Below are 17,707 nucleotides of genomic sequence, written 5' to 3'. Positions count from 1 at the left end.
ACTGATCAACACATAAGTGCATATATAAGAATAACATCTATTGGTCATTGGGCAGGGGGAGGGGGAGGGGGCAAGAGGGAGGAGGGGACGGGTATTTGCATACACAAAGAGTGCGATGCGCACCACCCGAAGGATGGACATATTTGAAACTCGGACTTAGCAGGGGAGGGGGGAGAAGAGCAACATACATAAGCTAAACATCTGTACTCCCATAATATGCTGAAATAATAAAAAAAAAAACCCATTGAGGCACTTTTTTTAGACAAATGCATTCACTTTGGAAGTCTTGCCTAATGTAAAATTTCTTTGCCGACCTCAGCTGAAATTATGAAACATGGCAGGTAAAACAAACACCCGAAAGACTTGAGGCTTACAATGAGGTCAGTACGCTGGAGAAGCTGATGACAAGGGTCGATTGGCCAAACTCCAGACCAAACATTCAGGTCTAAGGCAAATGATCTTCGTCTGGTTTTGGAATGCAGTTTTAAGCTGAAAGGAATATTGAGGCACCACATGAAGCTACAGCAGCCTTATTCGTTGCTATAGGGTTGAGCCACTTAGAAAAATCTGTCTTACTTCCTAGAAAATCAAATCTAGCACTTTCACCTGCAGTAAGGAAGGGTTTCGGGAATAGTTGAAGTGAATTTCTTGTTTGAATAATGGGAACATGATATTTAATTCCCTGGTTCACTTGAGATGAGCACTAAAAACCCATTCAATGTGCAGAGACTGTTGGCCATAACCACAAAATGTGATTGCATTAATATCGCAAGCATTACTATGCTTTGAGATGATTGCTGAAATTGTTTTAAAAGTTCTCCTGCTTAAACCAAAATGCTTTTCAGGCCCTCTCCTCTTAGTTCAGCTGAGTTGTCCGATTAAAAATGTCAGTTCCAAGTCTCTGGCATAGAATAGATAGGACATCACAGGTCTCAGAACAGCCTTACGTTCCTGGTGCCACATGCTTTCACTTGGCTGTCACACGTCCCATGTTACATGACCTGCTCATTGCAGGTGGATCACAAGTTTACTGCTAAGGTCAGGGCTGAAGATAATCACATGCCTTATTTGTTTCCCTTCTTTTAGGAATTTCACTATTTTGTATGATTAAAAATAATGCGTTTTTCTCCAGGTGAGCATTTTTTTGAAGATCAAGATCTATAAATCAAGATGACTCAAAATATTTTAAGTATTAACCAAGCAAGTACAATATCCTTTTGAAAATTCGATAAGGCAAGGCACCCAGCTAAAGAAAAACAAGAAGTGAAGTGTGTTTAAAGATCGCTAAGATTGTTCAGTTATGTTTTAAAATTACTTTAGCCAGAAAAAAAAAGGAAAATCAAATGGACTAGGGAAAAGTTAATACTAGTAGATTGTATTGCCCAGAGGTTCCTTCTCATGCAAGCAGAATAAATTAAAATTATTGAATGGAAAGAGAAAGAAATCAATGGAAATCTTGTTGAAAACCCATTTGGAAATAAAAACTTCACGGGAAATGGAAACATTATGATGCTTACAAGTTACTTATATTTTCAATTCTGTGATAACTGTGATCTCAATTCAGGTTGTTCTTGCTATTCATTTTAGTTCTTTTTGCTCTTTCTTTCCCACAGACTGAAACAGGCAGATGGATAAATCTTGATCTCTTGTTTTCCTTCCCACTCCACATTCAATCTATCAGCAAGTCCTGTTTTCTTTACTTTAAAATAGCTTCCGGATCTCTACTTCCCACCTCCATTGCTAACGCTCTTCTGCAAACATGATTTCTAGCCTGGATGCCTTGTGGCAGCCTCCTGACTGCTCTTGCCACTCTCACCGTCCCCTACAGTTTTGCCTTTATGCAGCAGCCATATTCAGAACTATTCAAATCGTGGTCCTCATTGAAACTCTTCAGCGATACACACAGGATGAAACCCATATCATCCCTACAGTGTCTCACCCGTGTGGTCCCCGCTCACCTCTCTGAACTCATCACCTACCATACCAGTGCCCCTCTCCCTTACTTTTCTGCAGTGAGCTGCCCTCTGAGCTGCTCTAGACATGTTAGACTAGTCACCACCTCAGAGCATTCACTTACACTCTCCTTTCTGCCCAGAGCTTTATATGCCTTACTTTTCATGATTAGGGTTTAAACTTAAATGCCACTTTCTCAGAGTCCTCCCCCCAGCACTCACTACCCCTTTATTCTGCTTTTCTTGCTTTTCTGGCACTTATTACCACTTTACACTATCTGCTTTTTTGCTATCTCTCCCACTAGAATGCAAATGCCATGATAGGCAGGGATATCGTTCTTAGCAGTATTGACAACACCTAGGGTAAGACCAGAGACAGAGTGAGTACTCAGTACATATTAATTCAATGAGAGAATGAATGGAGGAGGACCAATAGCTTTAATTGTTTATATATTTTTAACCAGTGAAATGGCATTTCTTTACTTATGAATTTTCAAAATCTTTATTTCAAAATCATCACCAGGAAAACAGTAATATGTCAAGTGATGTAATTTTTGATGCAAAGCACAGGATTATCATAAGGGTAAAAGCAAATAAAATAACTCAGAATCTCTGTACCGATGGGGAAATTTCTTAACCCACACATTCTTGCTTGCTGTGGCCTGAAAAATCAGACTACTGCAGACTGTCCGGCAATCGAGGCATGCACGTTTTTTTCTTCTCTCCTTTTCCTATGAAGTCACTAAGTATTTCTGATATGAGGTTTAGTTGTTGCACTGTTGTTATTATTGTTCTTATTAGAGACTTTGATTTGATTGCATACTTAAAAAGTTAATCCAAAGGAAGCTTTCAGAAACTTTTAAATGTTACTATATCTTTTAGTTCTTATTGTCCAAATAAGCAGTATAATATAGTGATGAAGCACATGCACGCTTAAGCTAGGTTTGACGCCTCATTCAAATTACTTGCCAAATGATCATTCTATAAATTTTTATAGAATAGTGTGGATGGAAAAAATCCAAACTCAGAAAGATTTGAAAGAAGTTTATTCTGAGCCAAATTTGAGGACCATGGCCCGGAGCCACTCTCAAGAAGCCTTGAGCAGTGGACTCACTGTGGCTGGGTTACAGTTTGGTTTTATACATTTCAGAGAGACAGGGGTTACAGGTAAAGTCATAAATCGATACATGGGAGGCATGCGTTAGTTTGGCCCAAAAAGGCGAGGCATCTCAAAGTGGGGGCTTACAAATCATAGGTGGATTTAGGGATTCATTAGTTGACCATTGGCTGAAAGAATTAGGTTTTGTCCAAAGACCAGGAATCAGCTGAAAGGAATGTTTGAGGGTCTTTTATCTGTCGCATGATGCTATACCAGAATCAGGTTGGGAAGTAAACAACACCATAAAAACCTGTTTACTGACATTTTATCATTTGTAGGCATGACTCCTCTGGTCTCCTTAGGAAGGAATTTTGAGCAAAAGAAAAAGATCAGAGTTTAGTCCTCAATAGTAATGATAAAGTAACGTGTGCCTACGCGGATTCCTCATAGGGTTCCTGTGAAGGCCGAGTTAATAAATATAAAGCACTTAGAACAATTCTTGGCACAACAGCATTAAAAATGTTACTTTTGAGTTGCTTATTATATAAACTTATCTAGACAGAAAATATTCCTGTGTTCCATGAGAAAAAAGGACTTGATATTAATAGCTACATCAGAGGATTTAGGTTTGGAAAACTTGGCTTCTGCTGCCTATGAGGGGTCATATATCCATTGTTCGAAGTGTTGTGCCCTCAAGACATCGTCATACTTTCCAGGGAGTGTATGCTTCTAGGGAAAAGAGGGATAACACTTTTGTTTTCTGGTAGAGTGGAGAAGAAGGGTTGATGCTTTTTAGAAAGCCTCAACACTTTGAACAATTTCACTGAATTGATTTGCTATTTCCATCAAACAACTTGTCAATTGGTAAAAATTGCAACAAACTGTTATGTTCACAGTCAATACCTCTGTCACCCCATCCTTTGTTTCTTTGGCTTATGCATGCAGATTTTATGATAATCAATGTAAACAGGCAGGGAGTATCTGAGGAAATAAATGAAATTGGCATGAGAATGAGAAGAAAACAAAAGAGAACAGAAAAAGACAGGAGATACATTATTCTTAAGTTTTAAATTAATTATCAAATGTGACACTGGCTATCTGTTTTAGGGATTTTAAGACATTAGTTTGTTGATTTGGGAATTGTTAGGGTCTGATGATAGAAATTTTATTCCAAAATAATGTGATATTAGTGAAAAAGTGAGGGTGTATGCCTGCATGCACACGTTTGTGTGTGGGATGGGGATGTTTATGAACAAGGGCTAAAATCCTGGGTAAGCAGGCAGAACGAAGGTTGGAGTCTGTGAATTGGTTGAGTTATCCAATTCAGGTGGTGTTAATGATGCATACAGATATATAACTCTTACTTCATGAGCTTGAGTATGCAAGAAAGGGCATAGTCATTTTTCTTTTTTATTATTTATTTAAGTCTGACTTAATGTGACCTCATATCTGCTCAGGGAGATGGAATAATCTTAGCTATTATTAGTACTCCCACTCATGCCCTTGCCTAAGGATGTGCAAGGATCTCAAACATCTTTATAAAGAAGGACGTTAAGAGAAGTCATATGTATCTCTGGTCTTTACTTGCTCAAGCCCACATGTTCCTTAAAGTCCAATGGCTCCCAGAATTACTCCTTGTTTAGGCTTAAATAGATAAATTATCAGAGAAGATATTGGAAAAGTCATTAAAATCTACCGTTTAAAGAGGCATAAAGATCATATGGCTTCATTCGTTTCAGGTTTAATCCATAAGGAACAGATAATTCCAGTGTTATTTAAACTAATCTAGGCTAGAGAAGATAGAAAATTCCTCAATTATTTTTATAAGTTTAAGATAATACCAAAATGCAGCACAGATAGTAAAAACAAAAATCTATAGGCCAAAAATCACATATGAAGATAGATTAGAAATAGAAGTAAATTGAGTTCACCAATATGTAAAAAGAATAATAATCTGTGACCTATCATCATTTATTCCAAGAATACAAGAATAGTTTAAATATCAGGAAATATGCCACAATAATGAATTTCATTAACAAAATGACTGAGGATGCTTTAAGGCATTTAATTAAATTCAGCAGCTATTTATAACATCTACAAGGAACCAAAAAATGGTATAAAATGTGTTAAGAAATACTTACCTTTTTTAAAATTACAAATCAATGATATAAATTTTAAATGATAGAATACTAAAATATTTAAATAAAATACAGAAACAAAACAGACATGCCCATTAGATTTCAACAGCGAAATGTAGTTTCAAGTGAGTGCAGTATGACAAAAGGAAATAACAGTATAAATGCAGGAACAGAAGAGCCAAAAGATTTCCTTTTACTGTAATACAATTTTATTTCTAGAAAAACTAAGCAATTTTAGAAATACCTAGGTAGAACTGGGAGAAGGAGAAGATGGCAGCCCAGAGACACCAGCTACCAGATCATCTCAGAAAGAAGAAAAGGTTTTGGATGAAAAAGAAAGAAAGGAACAAAGAAACAAACACAGATTGGGTATAATTTTGAGGGCAAAGTACCAGAACCTATAAGAGATTCCACAGGAAGATGTTGTGGAGCAGAACAAGAAGGAACAAAATATTGGCAGAGGTCAACCCTGAGAGGCTCGGAGTCCAGTGAAAAGGGCAGGTGGGTGGTTTCTTCCTCCCTTGCATCTCTGGCAGTTGGCAGGCTCCTGAGCTCCCGGAGAGCCTTTCTACCCTCACAAGCCCAAAAGCAGCTGCAGCCAGTGAACTGGGAGCTTCTTAAGGACAAAGCACAAGGCTGCCAGCACCCTCAGGGCCACTTCCCATCATTGCAGACCAGAGATGGCAGGCGCCATATTGCTTCTTCACCCACCATGTGTCTTTGTCCTCCCCAGGGGGCTTCGGCATCTCAGTTGTCATCTCGCTTGTTCCCACACAAACATTTCTCATCTCTGGCCCAGACTGTGGGAGCCACAGGGGGCCAGTGGGTTCCAGGGGATCTGTGTGACCCCAGGGCCTGGACATTCTGGATGGGCTGCCTTCCAAAGAGAGGGACAGAGATGACCAGAGTGCTAAGACTCTTTTCCTCCCCTGCCTGCAGCTGCAGAAAGAGAGGATTGAACCGGGGCTCTCAGGAGCCGCTCCCTCCCCTGTTGGTTCACCAACCACACCAAGGCTTCCAAAGAGAGTGGCACTTAAACTTTTCCTCTTAAAGACCTGCAGAGGACTAAGGGATGCTTGGACTGTGAGCTCCCTACTCACTGAATCCCCTGAAACAGAGGGACATCAAACCTGCTTGAGCACCTTATAGGCAACTCAGGACCAGCATGCTTCTCCCTGCCACAGTCTGGGATTGATCTTAAGGAACCCAGGGTCAGGCCTGCAGGCCAGAACCTGTACCCCCAGGACTCAACCACATTGCTTGGGGGCATGGAGGGGAGATTCGTGAACTAACCTCGGGGGGTGGTAGCAAAGAGCTCCTGTGGGTAGAACTGAGAGGAGAGGGCAGCATGGGTCCCAGCCACAGTGTACTCGTGGAGTACTCCTCCCCCCGCAGGCAGGCTGCACACTCAACTCAGGGCAGGACCCTGGACAAGGACAAGGAAGCTTCCAACCCACAGTGCCATCATGGGGAACCTCAGCTAGTTTGAGCTTCTCTTTGCTGACAGATGCCTGAGGGAGACAGCAGAGTAAGGGAGAAGGGAGAAGAGTGAAACTTGCTGTCGATAGCCAGATGATGAAACTCAGATGGCCCCTCCCCCAAATCACATGATCTGGGCTGGGTGGGGCCACTTTAATCCCTCCCTGGAGGACTGAGGGAGAACGTTTGAACACTGCAAAGACAGCCACCTTACCAGGTTTCGTGGAACCTGAGGGCAGGCTCTCCCAACCCAGCTCCATCCAGCCTTACTCCACCATCTGCCCCTGCTGTGGTGGAGCTTAGAACACACCTAGAAGTTCCAGAGCCCTCCCACTGCCTAGGGCATTAAAGTGCTTCTCCTGAGTGGCTAGAGCTGATCACAGGTCCCCAAAACAACACTGTAGCTTGTTCTTTCTGGAAAGTACCACTGACTGGCCTGGTGGTCAATTTGCACAGCCCTTTACAGCAGTTACTGACTCGATCATACAAGTTGTGGTTGATTCTTACCCACAAGCACCATCTACTGTCTAAGATTAAACTGGGCACACCTTTATAATTTACACTTTTAAGAAGACCACAGGGCTGGGGAAAGAGACAGGATTTCAAAGACCTACATCCTCTCTCATTGCAGAGAGACAGGGAAGCTGCCTACATACATAGCTCACCACTGCTATAGCCAAAGAAAATCCAAAACTAAGAAATGACAGCTGCTCCCGATGAGAAGGAATCAGCAAAAGAACTCCAGAAGTATGAAAAATCAGAGCAAAAAGGAAACCCCCAAAAGAGAACACTAGCTTTCTAGCAATGTAGACCAATAAAAATGAAAATATTTAAATGACAGATAAAGAATTCCAAATATATATTGTAAGGAAGCTCAGTGAAAACCAAGAGAAAATGGAAAATCAACTCAAAGAAACCAGAAAAACAAATCAGGAATTGAATGAAAAATTTACTAAAGAGATGGACATATTAAGAAAAAGACAAATAGAACTTCTGGAAATGAAAAATTCATTTAAGGAAATACAAAACACAGTGGAAAGTTTTAAGAATAGATTACAACAGGCAGAAGAAAGAATCTCAGTGCTTAAAGACAACTCTTTCAAATTAAATCAGTCAAAAATAATGAACAGAGAATTAAGAGAAATGAACAAAGCATACAAGAAAAATGGGATTAGGTAAAATGGCCAAATATAAGATTCATAAACATACTTGAAGGTGAAGAAGAAAACATATAACAGTTGGAAAACCTATTTGATGTAATCATTTGGGAAAACTTTCTTGGTCTAGCTAGAGATTTAGACATCCAGGGACAAGAAGCTCAACAAACACCTGGGAGATTCATTGCAAACAGATGATCGACAAGACACATAGTCATTAGACTGGCCAAAGTCAACATGAAGAACGAACTCCTGTGAGCTATGAGGTGAAAACATCAAGTAACTTACAAAGGAAAACCCATCAGGCTAACTGCACACTTATCAACTGAGACTTTACAAAACCGGAGGGATTGAATCTCCATCTTTCTGTTTCAGTCTTCTTAAACAGAACAGCTGGCACCCAAGAATTTTGTATCCAGCAAATCTAAGTTTCATATATGAAAGAGAAATAAAGATTTTTTCAGACAAGCAAACACTAAGGGAATTTTTCAAGATAGTCCTACCCTGCAGAAAATACTCAGAACTGCATTATACATAGATCAGCAAAATAGACACCCAGCAGGGTAAAACCACCCAAAAACTAAAGCTCAGGGATCATATAAAACAATAGCACAACAGATAAAAACAAAAAGCAATAAGATACTACCAAACAGGATGAATAGAACAGCATCCCACATATCAATTCTGTCAATTAACATGAACAGTCTGAATGCCCCGCTCAAGAAACATAGGACAGGTCATTGGATTGAAAAATACAAGTCAAGTATTTTCTGTCTCCAGGAAACACATCTAATCCACAAGGCCTCATAGAGACTTGAAGTGAAGAGATGGGAAAAAATATTCCATGCAAATGGAAATCAAAAGAAAGCAAGTATAACCATTCTCGTATCAGGTAAAATTGACTATAAGTCAACAATAGTAAAGAAAATCAAAGATGGCCATTATATGATGCTAAAGAGATGGATTCAACAAGAAAGTATAACCATTCTAAATACGTATGCACCTAACACAGGAATGTCCAGATCCATAAAGCAAACACTCCTAGATCTAAGCAAAGGGATAAATAGCAGCATCATAATTGCTGGGGTTTTCAACACCCCACTGAAAGAACTGAACAGATCATCCAAGCAGAAAGTAAATAAAGAAACACTGAACTTAAGCAGGACTCTAGCACAAATGGACCTAACAGATATTTACAAAACATTTCACCCCAAAACTAGTGAATATATATTCTTATCATGAACACAGGGAACATTATCCAAGATTTATCATATCTTAGGCCACAAAACATGTCTCAATAAATTAAAAAAAAAAGTAAACATCATACCATCTATCTTCTCAGATCACAGTAGAATAAAAGTAGAAATCAACCGCAAGAGAAACACTCAATTCTACACAAGTCATGGAAATTAAACAACCTTCTGCTGAATGATTATTATTAGGTCAATAGTGGAATTAAGATGAAAATCAAAAGATTCCTCAAACTGAATGACAAAGCCGACACAAGCTGCCAAAATCTATGAGATTCAGCAAAAGCAATCCTAAGGGGAAAATTCATAGCCTTAAATGCCTACATCCAAAAGACAGAAGGAGCACAAATTAACAATTTAGTGGCATGTCTCAAGGAACTAGAAAAGGAAGAACAAACTAAACCCAAAGCCAATTGAAGAAAAGATATAACTAAAGTCAGAGCAGAACTAAACAAAATGGCAAACAAAAAAACAATGCAAAGGATCAATGAAACAAAAAGTTGGTTCTTTGAAAAGACAAGCAAAATTTGATAGACCTCTTGCTAGATTAACCAGGAAGAGAAGAGAGAGGACCTAGATAAGCTCGCTCATAAATGAAAAAGGAGATATTACAACTGATTCTATAGAAATACAAAACGTCATTCGTGAACACTATGAAAATCTCTACTCACATAAACTTGAAAATGTAGGGGAAATGGACAAATTCCTGGAAACACATAATCTCCCAAGACTAGGAAGAAATAGAACTCCCAAACAGACCAATAACAAGCAATGAGGTTGAAGCTGTCATAAAAAAATCTTCCAAAAAAAACAAGCCCTGGATCAGAAGGATTTACAGCCAGATTTTACCATATCTACAAAGAAGAGCTGGTACCCACACTGCAGAAACTATTCCATAACATTGAGAAGGAGGGAATCCTCTCCAATTCATTCTATGAAGCCAGTATCACTTTGATACCAAAGCCAGGAAAGGACACACACAGAAAAGAAAACTATAGACCAACACCCTGTATAAATATGGATGCAAAAATCCTCAATAAAATACTATCACAATGAATTCAATAGGACATCAGAAAAATAATCCACCATGACCAAGTGGGCGCCATCCAAAATAATCAAGGATGGTTTGATATACATAAATCAATCAATGTGATTCACTACATAAACAGAAGCAAAAACAAAGACCATATGATCATGTCAATAGATATAGAGAAAGCATTCAACAAAATCCAGCACCCTTTCATGATAAAAGACCTCAACAAATTGGGCATAGAAGGAATATTTCTTAAGATTATAAAAGCCATGTATGACAAATCCTCAGCCAACATCATACTTAATGGGGAAAAGTTGGAAGCAATCCCACCAAGAATGGGAACAAGACAAGGGTGCTCACTGTGACCACTTCTATTCAATATAGTTCTGGGTATCCTAGCCAGCATAATCAGGAAAGGGAAAGATAATGGTTAACCAAATCAGGAAAAAGAAGGTCAAACTATTGCTTTTTGCTGACAATATGATCTTCTATCTAGAGAATCCCTAGGACTCCAACAAGAGACTCCTGGAATTGATAAATAAATTCAGCAAGGTCTCAGGTTACAAAATCAATATACAAAAATCAGTAGCATTCATATTCAGCAATAACAGTCAAGCTGAGAGTCAAATTAAAGACTCAATACCATTCACAATAACTGCAAAGTTAATAAAATACTTAGGAATATAGTTAACCAAGGAGGTGAAAGATCTCTACAAGGAGAAATTCAAAACTCTGAGGAAAGAAATTGCAGATGACACAAACAAATGGAGAAACATATCATGCTCAGGGATTTGTAGAATCAACATTGTTAAAATGTGCATACTGCCCAAAGTAGATTTATAGATTCAGTGCAATCCCTTTCAAAATACCAATGTCATATTTCACAGATCTAAAATAAATAATTCTACACTTTGTTTGGAACCACAAAAGAGCCCAAATAGTCAAAGCAATCTTAAACAAAAAGAACAAATCTGGAGGCATCAAGTTACCAGACTTCAAATGACACTATAAGGCTATAGTAATCACAACATCATAGTACTGGCACAAATACAGAGACATAGACCAATGGAACAGAACAGAGAACCCAGATATAAAACAATTCACATACAAGCAACTGATCTTTGACAAAGCAGACAACAACATACACTGAGGAAAAGAAACCCTATTCAATAAATGGTGCTGGAAAAATTGGATAGCCACATGTAAAAGAATGAAACAGGGTCCACATTTTTCTGCACTCATGAAAATTAATTCAAGATGGAAAAAAGACTTAAATGTAAGGCATGAAACCATAAGAACTCTAGAAGAAAATGTTGGAAAAACTCTTCTAGATATTAGCCTACCCAAAGAATTTATGAAGAAGACTCCAATGGCAATCACAGTAATAACACAAATAAATAAATGGGACTTGATTAAATTAAAAAGCTTCTGTACAGCTAAGGTAATAATCAACAGAGCAAATAGACAATCTACAGAGTGGGAGAAAATATTCACAGGCTATACATCTGATAAAGGGCTAATAACCAGAAACTACAAAGAACTCAAGCAAATCAGCAAGAAAAAATCAAACAGCCCCATTAAAAAATGGACAAAAGACATGAACAGAAGCTTTACAAAAGAAGATAGACAAATGGCCAATGAAAAAATGCTGAACATCACTAATCATCAGGGAAATGCAAATTAAAACCACAATGAGATACCAATTTACCTCAATTAGAATGGCTTTTATTAAAAATTCCATCAACAATAGATACTGTCATGGATACAAAGAGAAAGGAATGCAAATTAGTATAACCCTCTATGAAAAGCAGTATGGAGATTCTTCAAAGAGGTAAAAGTGGTCCTACCATTTGATCCAGCAATCCCACTAGTAGGTATTTATCCAAAGGAAAATAAGTCATTTCATTAAAAAGACACTTGTACTTGAATGTTTGTTGAAGCAAAATTGACAGTTGGAAAGATGTGGAATCAACTGAAGTGCCCATCAGTTCCTGAGTGGATAAGAAACTGTGGTATATGTATGGTATGGAATACAACACAGTCTGAGAAAGGATGAATTAAGGCCTTTTGCAAAAATTTTGATGGAAGCGGAGACCATTATCCTAAGTAAAAATATATCTAAAGAATAGAAAAAGAAACGGTACACATACTCACTGTTACTTTGGAACTAACTGAGGAGCACACATGTGCAGAGAGGGAAATAAAACTCAACGTAAATCAAGGAGGGGGGAGGGATGAGGAGAGGGTAGGGGAAAATCTAACTAATGGGTACAACGAACACTGTTTGGGTGATGGGTACACTAATAACCCTGACTCGAGCATAACAAAATTCATATATGTAGCCAAAAACATTCGTATATGTAGCCAAAAACATTTTGAAAGAAAAAAAAAAAAAAAGAAAAATATCCTGGTAGAATTAACAGTATATTTTAATAACATGGCTGGATTCAAGGTGAATTTAAAAAGTAAATAATTTTTCTCTATATGAACAATAATCTCCTACATATGGCAATGAGAAAAATTAATTCACAAGCATGACCTAAAATATAAAAGAATTAGGAAATAATTATTAAATGTTATTATATTATCAAATATAAGGCACCAGATCTATCTGAAGAAAATTATACATTTTTTTAAAAAGTTATAAAACAAGTTTAGACAGAGACACATGTGTTCTTAGATAAAAAGTCTTAACATCATAAAAGTATTAATTCTTTCCTGATATTAGGAAAGAAATTTGATGCAATCTTAAATAGTAGTCCTATAGAATATTTTGGGGTGAACAGGATTGAACAAATTATTTTGTTCATATGGAAGAATAAGTAGTCAAGAATAGTGAAAGGAGATACATTGAGAAAAGTTTTTTTTTTCTTAGCTGGGATGTTTTGTTAGTAGATGTAAGAATGTGTTCCAAAGTCAGTGTAAAAATGTCAATGTGATAAGAGTAGGAATAGATAAGTAAATGAGTGAGATGAAATAGAGAATACTTAAATAAGTTCCAATATCTATGTGAATTTTGTTTTAATAAACTTTTATTTGGAATAATTTAGATTTAGAGAAAGTTTCAAAGACACTACAGAAAGTCTTTGCATGTATATCCTGTATCTCAGTTTTCTCTAATATTATCATATATAATTATGGTACATTTGTCAAAACTAGAAGATTAACATGGTACATTAACTCTTAACTATACTCCAAACGATGTTCAGATTTCCTCAGTTTTCCCATCAATATCTTTTTTTCTGTTCCAGAATCCAAACTAGGAGACACACTGCATTTAGTCTTCATGTCTTTTTTGTCTCCTCTGGTCTGTAGTTCCTTGTGAATTTCATAGGTCAAAGGTATTGTTTCAATTTAATGCGGAAACTATTACATTCATCTGAAAGAACATGAAGTTGGACTTCTATCACATTTAAAAAAAAAATGAAGGTGAAAGAAAGGGAATAAATACATAAATGTAAAAACTCTGAAAATAAATATCTAAGTGTAGAAAATGAAACCACAACAGTTTATGAGGAAAATCTATGGCACTACATGTAAAATATTTGGATGTGGAGACAATTTTCACTAAGATTGTGAATGAAAAGCCATAACAAAAATTAAGAGACATATGTTACTATTTAAAAAATTATATAGCAAAAGTCCCATAAAAGAAAGCAATAGACAAATCATAGAATTGTGTGTATATGTTGCATATATATTTGAGTGTGTGTGCATGTGTGTGTATTAATGCAAGAAATGATTAATGTCTATTATCATCAAAGGGTTCTTACAAATTGATAAAAACTAGACAACTAATTTAATTGAACAATTAGCAAAGAAAACAAAATGTTACAGAAGAGAAATTTCAATTAGCCAATGAAAATAAGATAAGAGATTTGCATTGACTAGTAATGAAAGGGAAATGGCAAAAATTATATAGAAAGCTTTCAACTTGCTGGTGAAAGTGGGAAGAAAACACTTCATTCACATTTGGTGGTGGAAATGAGATTGTTTTAGGGTTTTTTGTAAATAACCAGGTATTATTTATTAAAATAAAAATATATTCACATAATGATAAGTGATAATTGATTTTTTTAAGGTTCTAAGGTAATGTTTCTAGTAATATTATATCTCTTTAAAAAACATGCAGAAGGTGGTGGACGAGAAAAGCCGCCAGTCAGAATGTCTCTGCAAAAAAGACGAATTTTAGAAGAAAGAGAAAAAAATAAGCGAGCAGAGAAACATAGATCGGGTGAGGGTCGGAAGGAAGGGTGCCTGAAACTACAGGAGACTCCACAGGAAGACGTTGCGGAGGAGAACTGGAAGGAGAGAGGTCCCGAGAGGCTTGGAGACCAGCGACAAGGGTAGGTGGAGCAGTTAACTTCCCCCTCCCTCGCATCTCAGACTGCTGGTGGCTCCTGAGTGGATGGAGAGACCTGCCGACACCAGCCCAGAGACGGCTGCCGCCACCGAGCAGTGGCCTCTTGTGGACTCAGTGCCAGGCTCCCAGCCTCCTCGGGCCACCTCCCCAGGCACAGACCCGAGCCTATCAGCAGATGCCATAGTGCTCCATTCTCTCCTTCCCCCTCCCTACACGTGGGAGCCCAGAAAGACAATTTAGCCATCACACGGAGGCATCTCCAAGGAACGGGACCTTTCCTTTTGGGGCCCTACAGCAGACTGAGGGGTGCTCAGACTGTGAGCTCCCTACCCGCCAGGCCTCCCAGCTGCTACTTGCCTAGGGATGCCAGGAGAGTGGGGCAAATCCCGAGGTGGAGTGAAATCGATCCAGCTTGGGCACCCTGTAGGTGATTCAAGACCAGCACCTCTCCCCCTGGCAGGGTCAGGGATTGGTCTCCAGGGCCCAGGGATCAGGCCTGCAGACCAGACCTGGTACACCCAGGTCACGATCACACTTCCCTGGGGCACGCAGGAGAGATCTGCGAAAGAGCCTACTGAGGAGTGTGTGCCTTCAGGGGCAGATCAGCGTGCCTCACCAGCAACCTTCCTTCTAAAAGAGGGCTGTGCACCCAGCTCAGGCTACTATCCTGGGTAGGGAACCTCCCGGCCCATGTCACAGCCAGGGGAGATCCACCGGCCTGAGGCCCCGCTTGCTGGCAGAGGCCTGGGAGAGGACACGGAGAGGGGGAGAGTGGAGGGGAGCCAGACCTGCTCCAGAGTGCGGGTCTTGGACAGCCCCACCCCCTAAGCCCAGACTTTCAGCTGAGTGGAGCCATTTCAGCCCCTCCCAGCAGCTTTTCACAGAAAAAAAGAGTAGACCTTTGACCCTGCTAACAGCAGTTGTGGAGCCTGAGGGCAGGCTTGTCCAACCCAGCCCCACCCAGACTCACTCCTCCCACTGAGGTGGAGAATAAGGACACACCTGGAAATATTGGGCCCCACCCACCACCTGAGGCACAAGAGGGCCTCTCTAGAGGAATAAGAGCTAGCTACAGGACCCAAAAACAGCACTGCAGCTCCCTCCTCCCTGCAAGTGCCACCTACTGACAGGGAGGTCATCCTGCACACCCTTTTACTGCATCTACTGATTCATCATGAAGGGTGCGGTAGAATCTCACCCGCAAACATCACCTACTGGCTCAGAGATTAAACAGGGCGTGTCATTATACAAACAAAAATCTAAAGGCAAGAAGGAACAACTGATCGAGATGGAAAGGAAACAGTGAAAGAACTCTGGAAATATGAAGACTCAAACGGAAAGCACAGCCCCAAAGAGGAACAACAGCTCCCCAACAATGGACATTAACCAAACTCAGAACACTAAAATGACAGAAGAAGAATTTCAAACATGGATTGTAAGAAAACTGAATGATATGGAAGAAACAATGGATGACCAACACAAAGAAACCACAAAAAAATTCCAGGACTTGCAAGAAAAATTCACTAAAGAAATTGAAATATTAAAGAAAAATCAAACTGATCTCCGGGAAATAAAGGACTTATACAAGGAACTACAAAACACTGTGGAAAGCCTCAAGAACAGGGTAGGTGAAACAGAAGAAAGAATCTCAGAGATTGAAGACAACTCCTTCCAATTAAATAAGTCAGTCACCGAAATCGAGCAGAAAAAAGAGAAAAGAAATAAGCATACAAGAAATGAGGGATTATGTGAAAAAACTGAACCTGAGGGTGATAGGGGCTCCGGAAGGTGAAGAAGAAAACACGCAAGGGCTGCATAAGATATTTGAAGAATTAATAGAGGAGAATTTTCCAGGCCTTGATAAAAATCTAGATATACAGATACAAGAAGGGCAGCGGACCCAAGGGAGATTCAATGCAAATAGGAAGACACCACGTCACACAGTCATCAGACTGACCAAAATAGCGACTAAAGAGGCCCTTCTACGAGCTGTGAGGTGAAAGAAAAAAAATAACATACAAAGGAAAGCCCATCAGAATAACTCCAGATTTATCAACTGAAACCCTACAAGCAAGAAGAGACTGGGGCCCCATTCTCACTCTTCTGAAACAGAATAATGCCCAGCCTAGAATCTTGTACCCTGAAAAACTAAGTTTCATATGTGAAGGAGAAATAAAGACATTCTCAGATAAGCAAGGACTGAGGGAATTCACCAAGACAAGACCAGCTCTCGAAGAAGTACTCAAAACAGAATTACACAAAGATCAGCACAATAAACACTCTCGAATGTGAAACCACTCAAAAGTTAAAGATCAAAGGCTAGATTCTACAATGGCTCAAGAGAGAAAACAAAGCAACAAAATGCAACCCAACAGAATGAACAGTAATTCACCCCACTTACCGGTTCTCTTAATAAATGTGAATGGTTTAAACTCCCTGCTCAGGAGACATAGACTGGCCGAATGGATAAAAAAAAAACACAAGCCAAGCATCTGCTGTCTCCAGGAAACGCATCTAACCTGCAAGGATGCATTTAGACTCAAGGTAAAGGGGTGGAAATCAATATTTCAAGCAAATGGAAGCCAAAAGAAGGCTCGTGTGGCAGTTTTGATCTCAGACAACTTGGTTTTTAAATCGACAAAAGTAATGAAAGACAAAGGGGGTCGCTATATAATGGTGAAGGGTACAGTTCAACAAGAATACATAACAATTCTAAATATATATGCACCCAACTTAGGTGCACCCAGATTCATAAAGTAAACTCTACTTGATCTAAACAAATTGATAGACACCAACACAATAATAGTCAGAGACTTCAACAACCCACTGACAGCACAAAACAGATCCTCCAAACAGAAAATTAACAAAGAAATAATGGACTTAAACAGAACTCTAGAACAAATGGGCTTCACTGATATTTATAGGACATTCTACCCAAAAACCACTGAATACACCTTCTTCTAATCAGCTCATGGGACATTCTCTAAGATTGACCATATTCTAGGAAACAAAGCATGTTTCAAAAAATTCAAAAATGTAGAAATCATACCATGCATCTTCTCAAATCACATTGGAATAAAAACAGAAATCAACCCCAACAGAAACTCTCATCTCTACAAAAAGTCATGGAAATTAAACAACTTTCTGCTGAACGATTCCTTCACAAACAAGGAAGTAAAGATGGAAATCAAAAGATTCTTTGAACTAAATGACAAAGGTGACACAAGTTATCAAAA

Source organism: Propithecus coquereli, unplaced genomic scaffold, assembly GCF_000956105.1.
Source record: "Propithecus coquereli isolate 6110/MARCELLA unplaced genomic scaffold, Pcoq_1.0 Scaffold224, whole genome shotgun sequence".
Taxonomy (NCBI): Eukaryota; Metazoa; Chordata; class Mammalia; order Primates; family Indriidae; genus Propithecus; species Propithecus coquereli.
Note: the sequence above shows the minus strand (reverse complement) of the source record.